Below are 15,044 nucleotides of genomic sequence, written 5' to 3'. Positions count from 1 at the left end.
AGATAATATTATGATAAAACAGTCTCAAAATGGAGTGGGCAGGTCAATTCCAAAATCATTTAAACTTGCTCAATTTAAGAATACTTTTGAACTTCAATCTTGAAATTGTACTCTTGGGCTAATACACATGCTAAATATAGGCTTCCTATTTCTAAGAGATGGAGATAGATGGATGGCTTGATCAATGGATGAATGAACAGATAGAAAATAATAGAAAGGGAGAGTGGTGCTCTGCAATTAACCAACCAATCAATTGTGGCTTCAAAAATACATATAGGTAAAATCTCTTAAGATATAAGGACTGAATGAAGTGTCTGAGGTTGTGTCCTTGGTAATAAAGCTGAGCATTTAAACAAAAAGGAAGGAAGGAAAGAAGGGAGAAAGGCTGAGAAAAAGAAGGGAACAAGGCAGGGAGGGAGAAAGATTAATACTAAGAATTCAAACTAGCAATGGCAAGCTATAAGAAAGCTGGTTAGGACAGAAAATAATTTGGGTCAAAAAGACTCATGAGTAGTTAAGAAATGTAAGTTAAAATAGCACCAAGATAAAGTAGTTCCACTTTACATTATACTTTAACACATTACGAGCAATCTAAAGACAGTGGAGAAGAGCAGAGAGCTATTTTAAGCAAACACTGTTTTTCAAATATCCATCTTTTACTTTTAAGAAGAAATTTTAACTCTGTCCTATTGAAGACAACACTGTGCTGTTCAAGTTTGCTTGACAGGAAGAAGGGCCAAGGGTTTTTAAATTACAATTCAGCAATATATCCCAGAGCCGGGTTGTCCTGACGCAGGGTCACAGGGGTTGAAACACAATAATATCCAACCCATTTACGGAAAAGCTATCATAAACTCAAAATGTGATATATGTACAGCAATAAAGTCTGCTCAGCCTTACACAAGGATATAAAAGAGAAACATAAAAAAAGAGAGTAGGGGTAGCACCCACCTTTCAGAGAACATAGTGGGCATACTCTGAAAACTTGCCTTGAATTTGGGGGAAGGCAACCACATAATAATCATTATTTTAAAAACCATTTATAGATTGACTGGTTTAAAATTTCAGCAAAACCACAGAATCTAAGAAAAGAGAAAATGTATAACCTCTGGAACTACATAAGCATTGGGTAGAGTAGAGACAACACTGACATATAGGAATCAAGGATCCTCTGTCATTCCTAAATCTACAAAGCTGGGAAGACAATACAGCTTCTCCATGTGTGATTTCTTCCTCTGAACCATCTGCCTGACTTGCCTCTTAAGGTGGTCCAAGAGCTATTATTTTTGGAAACGTTTTAAAAACTATAGACTACTACAAAACGTAAAGTTGCATACTTGGAAGTCAGGAATAGTTTAAGACTAAATGAGAACTCCCTGTATTTCAGATTTAGGACCCTCTTTTTCTCTCCTGGCCTAGCATCTTCTGGAGGAAAAGTGATTCTGTCATAGTGCCTCTCCACTTTTCGAGAGCCTCTGCAATCAGTGATATCCAAAATTTAGAATAAGAATAGTCTAAATAAAGTTAGTTTTAGTCCAGCCATGATTCCTGAGACTACGGTCTTTAAGATTACAAACTGTGTTTAGCTGCTAAACTTAAGCCAAACATTCTTCTCCAGTGTTAGGATACCCACTAGATTCCCCTACCACCCCATCATCCCTTAGGCATTCATTGGCAGTACAGGTGAACTAACTCCAGCACAAGAAGGTATGGAAAATACTCTCTCCAGTCTGGTCCTCTCCCCACTTATCAGTCCTACGTCTTAGAACCTGTCCCTAAACAACCTAGAACTAAACTACATATGCAGTCGTTCTACTTTCAGATATTAAAGATGGCTTTCTTATTCAGAACAGCTTTCAAGATAGACGATAAAATGAAGGCTCAACATTTCTTTCAGTGACTTAAATTGTACTTCCTTCATTTGTCAGTGATGAGGAGCCTGTCTCCCATTCCCTTCTTCACAGTACAAGTCATCAACATTGAGAGAAAACAGAGAGAACAGCTTTTGAAAGTAGAAAGAGGAAAAGATAATCAGCTCCCTTTCATTTAGTTCCCCTTTTAGCCCTGCAGACTCATTAGCAAATGGTTATAAAAACCCTATGCAAGTCTAAGTGTGGGCACCTACTATTCACACAGTCAATCCTATTTATAGATGATAAAAATAATTAAGAACTATCTTGGTCACAATCAAACAGCTCCCAAATGACTGCCAGACATTTACTAAAGAGAAAATACTTCTTTCCCCATATGAGCCCTTCAGGCAGCAGGACACACGGTTAAGATTCTGAAGACAGACAGACCTAGGTTCAAATTTCTACTTGGCCACTTTTGGTCATGTAATCTTGAGCAAGTAAATTTTATCACTTCCAGTATATGAAATAAGCAATTATTTTATCAAAAATCTACACCTTGGGGACTCCCATTGTGGTACAGTGGAAACAAACCTGACTAGTGTCCATGGGGATGCAGGTTCGATCCCTGGCCTCGCTCAGTGTGTTAAGGATCTGGCGTTGCCATGAGCTGTGGTGTAGGTCACAGACACAGCTTGGATCCTGTGCTGCTGTGGCATAAGCCAGCAGCTGCAGCTCAGATTCGACTCTAGCCTGGGAACCTCTATATGCTGCAGGTGCAGCCCTAAAAAGGAGAAAAGAAAAGAAGAAACCCCACAGCTTAAGACAAATAAGCCAGATAAGGAAGATGTTGCTGTTACTATTCCTATATATTTTCTGAGCCAGTGGTTCTCAACTGAGGGCTATTTTGTCCCCAAGGGGACATTTGGACATTTGCTGATTGTCATGACTGGGGTGGGATGCTACTAGCATCTAGGAGCTAAAGGCCAAGGGTGGGGCTAAATCATACTACAATGCACAGATAGCCCTCTACAAAAAAGAATTCTCTGGGCCAAAATATTAATTGTGCCAGTATTGAGAGACTCTCCTCAAAGAATATAAAATATCCACAGTGGAAAACAGATAAGTGTGTTGATTCCAATTAACAGTACAGTATTTTATTTAACAGAAATAGAAGCAGGGCAATATGTAGACAAAAACATTCATACTCTGATCTAATAACTTCACTTTTAGGAATACACCTTCATGAAATAACAGGAAATACACTCAAAGATCTAGGTAAGAGTAAATAGACTAGAAAATTAAAAATAGCAAATGGTCAATTTTGTTGGATGTTTACGGGAAAGGTGACTGTACAATTTGCCTTCCAAACTGAGATAATTCTAGGAGCAAAGGAGGCTGCTTTAATAATTTTGCTAGGACAATAGTCATACACAAGGACTTCCCTGGACAAACCAGAATGCATGGTCGCCTGGTTATTAATGAATATGGAAATAAAGTATGCCACATTCTTTTTTTTTTTTTTTTTTTTTTTTGTCTTTTTCGGGCCACACCCACAGCATATGGAGGTTCTCAGGCTAGGGGTCTAATCAGAGCTGTAGCTGCTGGCCCACACCACAGCCACAGAAATGAGTGTACATTCTTATGAAATGGTATGTAATCAACAAAAATATTTTAAAGAACATTTTACATAGTAAAGCAATAATAACATACTAACTCTAAAAGACTGGATATAAAAATTTGTTTTAGATTTTGTAATATACATCCTATAGGCTTTAAAAAATGAATGAAAAATATATCAATTGTTAACATTGGTTTCCTGGCTATTAAGATTACAGCTGATATTTGTTTTATATTCAAAATTGCTATAATAATTTTTTAAATTACAAATATATCTACTTCTTTAGGAATAAATTCAGTTAAGTCCCACTTGATCAGGAAAAGTTACTAGGACATTTAATTGTGTTAGATGTGATGACTGTATTGTGGTTATATAAAATATTTACAGTGTTTGATGCAGAGAACAGAGTAATGGTTACCAAAGAGAAAGGGTAGGGTGAGGGCAAAATGGCTCAAGGAGATCAATTGCATGGTGATGGATAGAAACAAAATTTTTGGTGTTGAGCACACTGTAGTGTATACAGAAGTAAAAATAAAATGTTGTACACATGGAACTTATATAATGTTATAAACCAATATCACCTCAATTTAAAAACTTTTTGTGTATGTGTCTTTTTGTCTTTTCCAGGGCCACAGCCATGCAGCATATGGAGGTTCCCAGGCTAGGGGTTGAATCAGCTATAGCCGCCGGCCTATGCCACAGCAACAGCAATGCCAGATCCGAGCCGCGTCTGTGACCTACACCATAGCTCACGGCAATGCCAGATCCTTAACCCACTGAGCGAGGCCAGGGATCGAACCCCCAACCTCATGGCTCCTAATCAGATTCGTTAACCACTAAGCCACGACGGGAACCTCTGAAAAACTTTCTAATTACAAAATTGTTTTAAATATTTACAGTGAATATCATGATATCTACAACTTATTTTCAAGGCATTCAGAACGTATACATACAAAGCAAATACGACAAAATATGAACAACTGTTGAGTCAAGATACATACTTGAAAAATGTTTAAATAGAAAGTGCAGGGGAAAGAAGTTATATTTAAAGTAATGTAATGACATTTGAAGTAACAATTACATTTAAATAATATAATTAGTAATCCCAGATTGATCATCATCTTTCTGGGACAGGAAGTTTAACAGTTAATATGGAATTGGAGAACTCCCAAGAGCCTCCCAGGCATTCAGAATCTTCCACATCACTTCAGACCAGCTCTTCATGGTCCACTTCCATTGACTTCCTCAGTTCTGCCATATACACTTCATTTCCCCTCCTGTGCACCCTCAGGTGCTACCACCTTCTCTACTCCATCTCTTGTGGTCCCGTCTCCCTGGGCATAATGGGAAGAGAGCAAAGATCAAACAGCAACTAACTTCCTTCCTGCTACAGGACTCAGATTCAGTGCTTATCTGATTCTAGAGCCATGCTGTTTTACACCTAACCTATGCCAGGTCCCACAGTTAATTATTCTCAGGAAAATATAGGTAACTGGGAAACCCCATATGGTCCCTTCAAGCCGAGTCTCAGGGTAACTTTCTCAGGCCCAGTCTTGCCCTTGTTTCCTTGTAGCTGTGCCCAGACCCACAGCCACCTTCTTCTTCCTGATGATAATTACCATTATGCACTCTGTGTCCCCAAGGCTTCCTTTGTTTTTCTGTCCTTGAAAATATGCACAATGAAAATCTTTTATCATGTGTTTGTTTGAGGCTACTTTCTATGACAATGGAAATGGGAAAACAGGAAAATGGGAATGAACCTAGAAAAATGATACCAACCCTCATGTAGTGGTCCCTCACCTACGTATATTAGGTTGAACTATATGATATTGCCAATATCCAATTGCTTTTGACTTGCAAAAACACTTTGATATGAAACTGTTTCTGAATCCTTTCAGAGAGGGTAACAGGAAACCCCTCTGTTTTCACATGAGGCATATCCATTCTTTGAATCCTGATTTTATCATGCAAGTAAGAAAGAACAATTGCTGTCTTTGGGGAAAATTTGTCTCCCTGAAGATGCTATCCTCTAAATTTTAGGTGGAAATTCTAATCCTTAATGTGATGGTATTTGGAGATGGGGTCTTCGAGAGGTAATTAGGTTAAGGGTGAAGTCCACACTCTGATCCCTCTCTCCTCTCTGTCATCCTTCTTTCCTCTCTCATCCCTCTCTCCTCTCTCCTCTCTCTTCCCTCTCCTCTCTCTGATATAGGAAGAAGGCAGCTATCTATAAGCCAGTCTTCTGGAAAGTCTTGGACTTCTCAGCCTCTAGAACTGTGAGAAATAAAAGTTTGTTCTTTGAGTAGACTGTGTTTCTGTTATAGCAGCCCAAACCAATTAAGACAAGGATTTCCAGAGTGAGCAATAACCATTCTTCCAACTCTACAGCAACAAGCATATTTCCCTTAAAAATGAAACAAAACAAACAAAAAAGCATGTACTAGGTTGGAAAGTTCTTTTTGCTTGGATTCTACATGTTGTCTTGATGTTTCCCTTTGTTTTACCTGACAAGGACATGTGTCATACTCTAATACATGGACAGAAAGCCAAAAAAAAGAACGATAAATGGCCTACATAGGGTGACTTGGGAATAAAATTGACAAGAGCAACACTTTTTTTTTTTTTTAAGAGTTTCTAAACCTCAGAATAAATTTTCAGCCCTGGATGCCACTAACCCTGGAAGAAAGCATATCTAGTCCTATATGAGAATTCAAATTTTTCAACTTCTTGACCATCTACTGATTGGTAACTTTTCCAAGGAACAATTTTACATATTTCATTTTAAATTGATTTCTCTTTTTAGCAAGACTGGGCTTTTTGGGAGCACTGAGGCAAAGAATTCATTTAATTTTACTTTTTTTAATCAGTGTCTACAAGGCCCCTGCAAGCGATGGATTACCCTTGCCATCCATTAGAAACCTTTCCAGGCTGTCCACTGACCTTTTGTGTCCCATGTACTATTGCTGTGATATCGCAGTACTTTAAGTCTTACGTGAAATGTTTTTGTCATTTTCCACCTTTGCACATTCTGTCAATTTTAAGTCAGAACTTCACTATGTAATTTTGTAGCTTCTCTTTTGAACCTGACATGTATTATGTGCCTTTTGTGCCCCTAATTACTTTCTGCACTTTGGGGTTGATCCAAGTTGGTCTTTTCTAATCCCGTGATATTGATTGCTGTACTGCAAGCCTCCTCTCCTCTACAAGCACTGTTTGTCTCTAAACCATTTTCTTTCCTTTCCGTGCTGAGAACCACTGAAGTTTTTTTTTTCTATCAGTCCTTTCCAGGAAACCTCAGGTTCTCCATAATTGTGACAATGGAGATCTAGTCACTAGAATTGTAATTACTTCTCTCAACATCAGTTCTTTGACCTCAAGTTTGAAAAAAGAAACCACAATGACAAAAGATGGAAAAGACATATATGTCAAGAGCGGAAAACATGTTGGCAAGAGAATATTCAGGAAGCTACAAAACTACAATCATTTACAAAGATGTGAGAAAGAGGATACAATGGTTCCTTGAAGAATTATAAAATGGGAAATACTGAGTTAAAGAATGATATAAACCCTTTAATCTTATAAAAGTAAAAGTAAATAATGTTAATGTCTAGTGTTCCAGAAACAAAAATACCAGCCATTAAGAATGACATCATCTGTCAAACACAGGCTACCATCTCCTCTTACATCAAGTTCTGCAACACTGTCCCAGGGCTCTCATTGTCTCCAGTGTTATCTCCCTCCAACCCAGTCTTGAATGCTGCCAGATCATTATCTTAAAATGCACATCTACTCATTTCTCTGCTGGAAAACTGTTCAGTGGCTCTCCCTTCTATCTAGAATAAAGCCAAGGTATTACAAAACCCCTCAGGTCTAGACTCTGTTTACTTCTCTAGCCTCAGTTCTAGTCACTTCCCCTTCCTCTTAAGATCTATATGCTCCAAACAGAACATTCTTTATGATGATTTTACTCTCTTTTTGTATATGCTTTTTTCCCTTACCCAGAGTGCTCTTTGCTGCCCCAGCTCCTAGTGGTCTGTCCTAGGGATGCCTATTCATCCCTCATGTAGATGTCTCTTTCATACCTGACTCCTTAACCAAAAGTTAGTAGCCCCTTCTGGATCTTACTATGGTTCACTGTATTTCTCCTATCATGGCACAGAATGTACTACGTTATCTTGTTTACTTGTGTGCATCCCACTCTAGTTGGCGAGCAATATAATGGTCATGACAATGTTTACTTTTTTGCCCTGCTATTAACAGCGAGCACAGAATCAGGCATCTGACGATATCTGATAACTACTTTTTTGAATGGATGTCATACAAATATTTAGCTGATGAGATCATTTACTAAGTCAGGGCTTAATTCAAATTTCCAGCTCCAATCCTTGTTGAAAATCTTTCTAAAATAAACATTGGCAATCCTTAGCATGTATGTTAAGTAAGGCTCGTTAGTGAATTACTTTCAGCATGGGGGACAATTGCTGCCTCTATTATCTCTTCCCTATGCCCATAAGGGTGTATAGTTGGCACAAGCTACCCATACTGTCCAAAATTCAGCAGGTGGTGCGCCCATAGTACCCACCTATGGTTCTCTTTGCCTATTGAGAGGCAATCACTCAGCTACCAAAATCTCACCTGTGCCCCTCCACTGAAGACTCAGGATTGCCTAGCAAACAGTATCTCCCACAATTGTTAGTCTGACCATAGGACACACCAAGCACCTTAGCATGCCTCCCAGAGCTGCCAATCTCTCTGTATTCTCTAATGAATCCATCTACTTTTCTGCCTTACGAAATCTAGTAAAATTAGAGAAACTGAATTTCTTTTGGATGACTTAGCAGCTTATAGGATCTCCAGATCATCATTCTGGTTATACTGTTCTAAAGCTATAGATTTTAGAGATGGAAAAAAGGGGGTTGAAACTATACTAATCCCCTCTAGATGTTTCTGAAATCAAAGACTACTTAATTCAATATATTCTTCCTGGCTTTTAATTTTTTTCTGACTCTCCAAAATTTCTCCTAAAAGTATAAGAAATTCTGTCAACTAAGGGTTCAATACAGGGAAACAGAATTGAATCAGATTTGAAATGTTTACATATCTGTTTACCCACTAAAGTAATATTAAATTTTTCAAGAGAAAAATTGCTAAGAAAAGTTAAACTAATGTCATAAATGGAAATAAGAGTACTTCCTTGATTTTTCAAGAAATGACATTTTTTAAATGTCAGGAAAAGGGAATAAAAAATAAAGCCTTTGAGCATTTGAGGGATAGATCCAAATAAAAAATACTTTCCATTGGTTTAATAACAGAAAAGAAAAAATACATAAAGTGACGTGGCTTACTGCCCAAAGCAAGGGTATCATTGAGAAAGTATTTTCATTCCTCTTAGGGCTAAGAATAGTTAGTATTCTGCTACCAAAAATAAAGTGAAACTTCATGTCAAGGATACAGGAAAGTAAACAGTAAACAAAATATATCCAAATACTATATCCACAATATTGGTAATTTATTGGAGAGTTATAATTTAAAATCAAATACACTGAGTTGTAGAATATGGCAGAATACACCTGTCAGGGTTAAAATGGGCCTTGAATTTTCAAGAAGGACATCAGTGGAAATAAACTGTAGAAAAGCCATTCTGGACTGTCCTAACACAGCCCTAGTTCCCAAATGGATCTGTTCATTTGCTTCTTTTTGACTATAAATTTGCTGACAGATGCTGTGCTTCATAATTGTCAATCAACACTATGTTTCTTCTTTCATCACTTGGTAATTGTTCTCAGTCATACTTCCTGATTCTATTCCTACTTCAGTACATTACCAGTGACCCTGACATTTCTAGTATCTCCTCATTTCCATCAGACATAACCAGCAACTAACTCTTGAATGTTTTTCCCAGACCAGCACTAACAGAACCCACAAATTTATGCCTCTTTCCAAAGAGGGCTTAGGCAATGCAAGTGAGTCAGTAGTAAAGTCACATACCTGCACCAGTGATGGAAAGGTTGGGCATTTGGACAGATAAGCAACAGATACTAAATTCAGGAAGTCTAAGATCACTGGGGCTAGAATGCTTATAAGTCTGGGACTTTTTCTTTTTTTTTTTTTTTTTTTTTGCTTTTTCGGGTTGTACCTACAAAATATGAAACGCACATTTTAAAAACCACTGGGATTAGACAATAGGAAATGTCCCTCCAGCTCTAAAATGCTATCAATTCTTTGACCTCTGACAGCCTTTTAAAGAACTGTGGTTATCCAGACTTGCAGACTAAAAGTATAAGCTCTGGAATTAGACTTCCTGGATTTAAATCCCAGCTCTTACAGTTAATTGCCGTGCACTTTTGATGACTTTGGTTGTCTGCGTTTCAGGTCCTCATCTATAAAATGAGGATAATAATAGTGCCTCCTTTCATAAAGCTGCTGTGAAAATTAAATGAGTTTGTATCTGTAACTCATTTAGCAGACTGCCTGAAATGTCATGTCGAGGTCATTACCAGTCATTCCACTCCTACTTAGTACTTCCCTGGCCACTCTATCCAAACTTGCAGCCCACCCTACCATTCCATTGTCCCCTCCTCTTCTCTCTTTTCCTCCTTTATAGTTATTACTTTCTAACATACTACATTTTTCACTTATTGGTTTATTATCTGTCTTCTCCCCAAACCACCCTCAGGATATAAGCTCTAAAAATCAATGATTTTTGTCTGTTTTACTAAAAGCTCTATTCCCAGTACCTAGAACAGGGTCTGACACATTGGAAATACTCAAAAAACATTGATGGGAAAATGAATCAATAAACATTAACTATTACAGATATTAATATTATTAGCAATCCAAACTTTTCCTTATTGAAAACTAACAGTTTATACTTCCTGTTTATTGTCCCAAATTGTACTTATGTCTTATTCTAAATTCTTTATCCAAATTCTGTCTCATACCTAAAAATGCCCTTCTGGAGTTCCCAATGTGGCATTGCTGTAGCTGTGGTTGCAGCTGTGGCCTGGATTCAATCCCTGGCCCAGGAACTTCCATATGCTGCAGGCACATCCAAAAACAAATGAATAAATAAAGTGCCTGTCTATCTAACCTCTGCCTATTCAGGTCTTGCTCAAGTTCTACCTCTTCTTTTAATATTCCCTGATACTCCCTGATGACTCTAGCTCTTTAGTTCCCTGGATATCTACAGTGTCCACTGCCTATACTGTACAACACTTAATTTGCTTAATTTAATGTCAGTGGAATAGCTTCTAAGAAGTTTACTTTTAAAAAGCTGTATCTGGAGTTCCCATTGTGGCCCAGAGGAAATGAATCTGACTAGCATCCATGAGGACAAGGGTTCGATCCCTGGCCTCGCTCAGCAGGTTAAGGATCCAGCATTGCCATGAGCTGTGGTGTCGGTCGCACACACGGCTCTGATCCTGCACTGTTGTGGCTGTGGCGTAGGCCAGCAGCTACAGCTCTGATTGTACCCCTAGCCTGGAAACCTCCATATGCCACAGGTGCGGCCCTAAAAAGACAAAAAGACCAAAAAAAAAGAAAAAAGAAAAGAAAAAGCTGCATCATTTTTGCAACATGCATTTAATGAAAATTAGGGAGGAAGAAGGCCCAAAAACATACAATGGGAAAGCTTACCATTAATTAGCTATGTTGTCCTCAAATAACTACAAGAGTGCGCAACATTTTACAAAGCACTTTTATACACATCAGCCTAGATTTGACTAGATAATCCCCAAAATGTTCAAAATATCTTCAAGTATAGAGAACATTTCTCAAGGTTAAAAATTAAGAATAAATCATGAAAGTCAGTATAGAAGCAGAAGATGACCCAGAAGTTGAGTTCAGATATGGGGAAAAAAAAAGGGGGTTCTTGTTCCCAGGCTTCCTGTCAGCTGGAAGAGGTTCAACCTCATCTCCAGCGCAGCCCCTTAGGCAGGCATTATCAACTGATGAGAGATGGTGGACAATGGGACACCTATGTGCAATCCCAACCTAGTTGAACCATCTTAGTTCTAGAAGCAAAGGAAACATGCTAAGAAACTTCAAGTGATTTGTCCAGGCACATTATGTGGTAGCAGTTCAAGTTCAGAAAGAGCTTCCTGACTCCTCCCTCCAGGCTCTATCCACACCCCTCCTAATAATTCATTTCTGAAATTCAGCATTTAAATTTCCATTTCCATTCTAAAGCAATCAAAACACACAAAGCAAACCTTTGACAGAGACTTTTCATATTAATGCTCATGAATATCCCACTGAAACGAAAAATGACAGCTTTGAGTTGAGTGATAGACAGGGCTGGCTAGTCTGTTATTTTCCAGTTGGGTTTATTTATCTAAGCCTAGAATGTGTCGTGACTGGAAAAAGACAAAACTGATTATTTTAATTCCACTGCCCTAGAAAAAGAAAAGGGAAATAATCTTCATTGATAGGAACTGGGCTCAACTCCAGTCCTGAAATAACTTAAACTATTAAATCAACTGTTTTAAAGGTGAGCTTTCTCTCATTAATGATAAAGAATTATTTTAAATATAGTTTAATCACTAAACTTAAATTTTGGGAAAACAGATATATTTAAAGGAATATGAAAGAGAGATGAGGGAGAGAAACAAACATGTTTTAACAAAACGACCATTTCCTCACCATGGAAATTATGCTACATTTCAGAATTATAATTTCTCCAGAGCCTCTCCAAAAGACAGTTTCCAAATATGACTATCACTTTCATAACTCAGTAGGAATGAAACTCACTTGTCAATTTTTACCTAGTCAATTGATAATTCTGTCTTGATTAATTCTCATTTTTAGGCATACTATAATTGAAGGCTGCTTTGGGGGGAAAAAAACCTTCATCTAACACAGTTAGAAATTGCCTCTGGCACTGTCTGCATTGCCCAAGGAAACCAGGATGACAATTGGCAGTTCTGTTACTTCACAGAAATTAATCCCATTTAGCAACTATGTTACTTAGTTACATGGTACCAGCAGTTGGTCCTGGAACCTGTCCTCTCACAGTGAGAGGGTGCGCCTAACTCATATTTGAGGGTAGGATGAGGAAAGTAGCAAACACACAGAATCCCTTCTCTTTAGTATGCACTCTGCTATCACACCAAAGGGGAGAGGGAGTGGCAGTCATGCCAAAACAGCCGGAGTAAGTTCAGGATCTGCCCCAGCTTCATGGAAAAGTGAAGTCAGTTTAAGGATTCTCCTAGGGTCCTAGGGTCTGGATATTCACAGGAACAATTTCAGTGGACCTCAGAAAAAAAAAAAAAAAAAAAAAAAACTAGCCACAGACTGATGCCAGCTAGGAAAGCCCCAGGAGGCTGGAGTGATTCTGCCCTCATCTTCTTATATCAGTCAAGACACTGGTGCCCCATGAATTAGGTCAAAACAGGAACAAGACCAAGAGCTGTGGTCACATCCCATCAGTGCTGACCTGGCATAAATCCTTTAGGCAAACAGAACAGCCAAGACCAATCTAAAAAAGTAGACAAGTCATTCCAGAAGAATGTTTATGAAACACTGCGCACTCTGCATCCAGACTAGTCTTTCCAAAAATTGAGAGATCACTTTTCCTATAGCACATTATTGAATCATTTTCAATCAACACACTACTCAGTCATCTGGAAAAGAGGACAAGAATCCCATCTCACATAACAGTAATAGTTTTAGTTGGCATCCAAAACACCATTCACAATTATGGAAAATCCTTCAAAACACTACTATTTATAATAAAAACCCAAATTCCTTGAAAACTGACATAAGCTGGCTAATCCAACATAGTAAGCAGAGGATAAATTTAAGAATTGAAAAGAGTTGATTTGGAATCAGTTTTGTTACTTCCTAGCTCTGTGACCATGGGCAAACTATTTATAACCTCTGAGCCCACATTTTCTCTTTCATAAGATAATCACAATAAAATTTATTTCACTTTGTAGTTCTGAGGATTACATGAAAAGTATAGGGAAAAGCATAAATATGCCTAACCCATCATAAAAATGAAATAAATATTCATTTCCTTTCCCCATTTCCTTTTTTCCAGTAAAGAAAATATCTATGTTAAAATATTTTTGAATGTTGTATATGGCTTAAAAAATTAAAATGCCAATGTCTTATCTATGCAACTCCAGTTTATATTGCTAATTTGAAGCATCTACTATTTATATATGTGATTATACATAAAATTTAAATGAATTACAACTCTGTGCAGTCATCTAGTTGAACAATTTAAATTGGTACCATAATCTGGACTTCTTTTTCCCAGAAATATATTGCAGCTTTATTTCAATCCCGCTGTGGTAGAAGAAAAAGATCAACACCTCTTCAACTGAATAATAGCAATATTTTATGGCCTTTTTCCCACCAAGTTCTTTTCCTTTGTGTTAGATATCATGCATCTCTCAAAATAATTCTGCTTATCTGTCTTCCAAAGCCTACTTATAGCCTTTAATATTGCAAATATAGCAAGACAGTGTTAGGAGCTAATGTGTACAGTCCTGCAAAAAAAAGGTGGGGGGAGGAAGAAAGGCACATTTGAGGCAAATAAAAGAAAATGCAGGAACAGTCTTATGGCCAAGAATAACAGCAGGCTTGTCCATCTGTCCATCATCAAGCTGAGTTGTGCCCGCTAGTTATCAACAGGAAGTGGCCATGTGGACATCACACTAAAATAGAAATTCTGTCATCAGAAGGACAAGGTGAGAAGAGAAAAAACAGATTAACTGCTTATGAATTAATTTCTGTGTTAGCATTATATGTACAAAGAACTGCTGCATGTTTCTTACTCATAGACTATAAAGCTTTTACGCATTCACTAAACATTTTCTGGGTGCTTTTTAGAAGCCACACAACATGCTAGCCACTCTAGATACAAAGAATAATTTCCTTTTCTTTTTTTTTTTTTTTTTTTTTTTTTAGTAATTCTCTTGAGGAACAGAGAAGTAAACAAGTAATTGTAATACAGTAAGATAAGCACAATGTGCCATGAGAGCCCAAAGACAGAAATTATTAACTATGCAAAAATACGGCAACTTTACAAATCTGTGAGTCATCTTTGCACACAGGCTATGCTAATCTTCTTTGTAATACTCTATCGTTGTTATATGAGCTACAGGAGTGAGGTCAACCTAGAAAATCCAAGAATGAACAGATAGATAAACATAGTTGATTAAGACCTGACAGTGAAAGAGAAGTACTATTGCCCTTACCTTCATTTCCTAGTCATTTTTTAAAGTATGGGTGTATCCTTAATTTTATATGATTTTTAATCTTATTAACTCCATCCAAACATGTCAATTTCTATTTTCTATAATATCAGTATGTTTGAGAGTATGATCATTAGACAGTAGATATAGATATAGATACAAAGATGTAGAAATAGTTTCTTGGCTTCTGTAAATACTAGTTACAACATAGTTCTTAAATTTTACAATGAAACATTTTCTTTCAGGCAATTGCCTAACAGAAAAGTGAATATAAGGCATAGCGATTATTGGTATTTAGCAAACTTAAGATTTTTTTGGCCACATCCATAGCATACGAAAGGTCGTCAGCCAGGGATTGAATCTGAGCCACAG

At 37.5% G+C, this 15,044-nt stretch overlaps 1 protein-coding gene and 1 non-coding gene across 11 annotated transcripts in view; both read right to left on the bottom strand.

Annotated features, from left to right (window-relative positions):
* SLC44A5 (solute carrier family 44 member 5) overlaps positions 1 to 15,044 on the bottom strand; it is a 409,049-nt gene that overhangs the window by 302,987 nt on the left and 91,018 nt on the right. The gene's annotated exons all lie outside the window — the stretch shown is intronic.
* On the bottom strand, positions 14,486 to 14,591 carry LOC146402853 (U6 spliceosomal RNA). Its single transcript, XR_014808697.1, has one exon. It is a non-coding gene; the product is annotated as a U6 spliceosomal RNA (small nuclear RNA).

The sequence above is a fragment of the Sus scrofa genome, chromosome 6, assembly GCF_054392235.1.
Source record: "Sus scrofa isolate SSC_HxYL_T2T_F1_AM1 chromosome 6, Sscrofa_HxYL_maternal_Yorkshire_Landrace_v2.0, whole genome shotgun sequence".
Classification (NCBI taxonomy): domain Eukaryota; kingdom Metazoa; phylum Chordata; class Mammalia; order Artiodactyla; family Suidae; genus Sus; species Sus scrofa.
The sequence above is the reverse complement of the archived record's forward strand: the minus strand, read 5'-3'. Positions and strand labels throughout refer to the sequence as shown.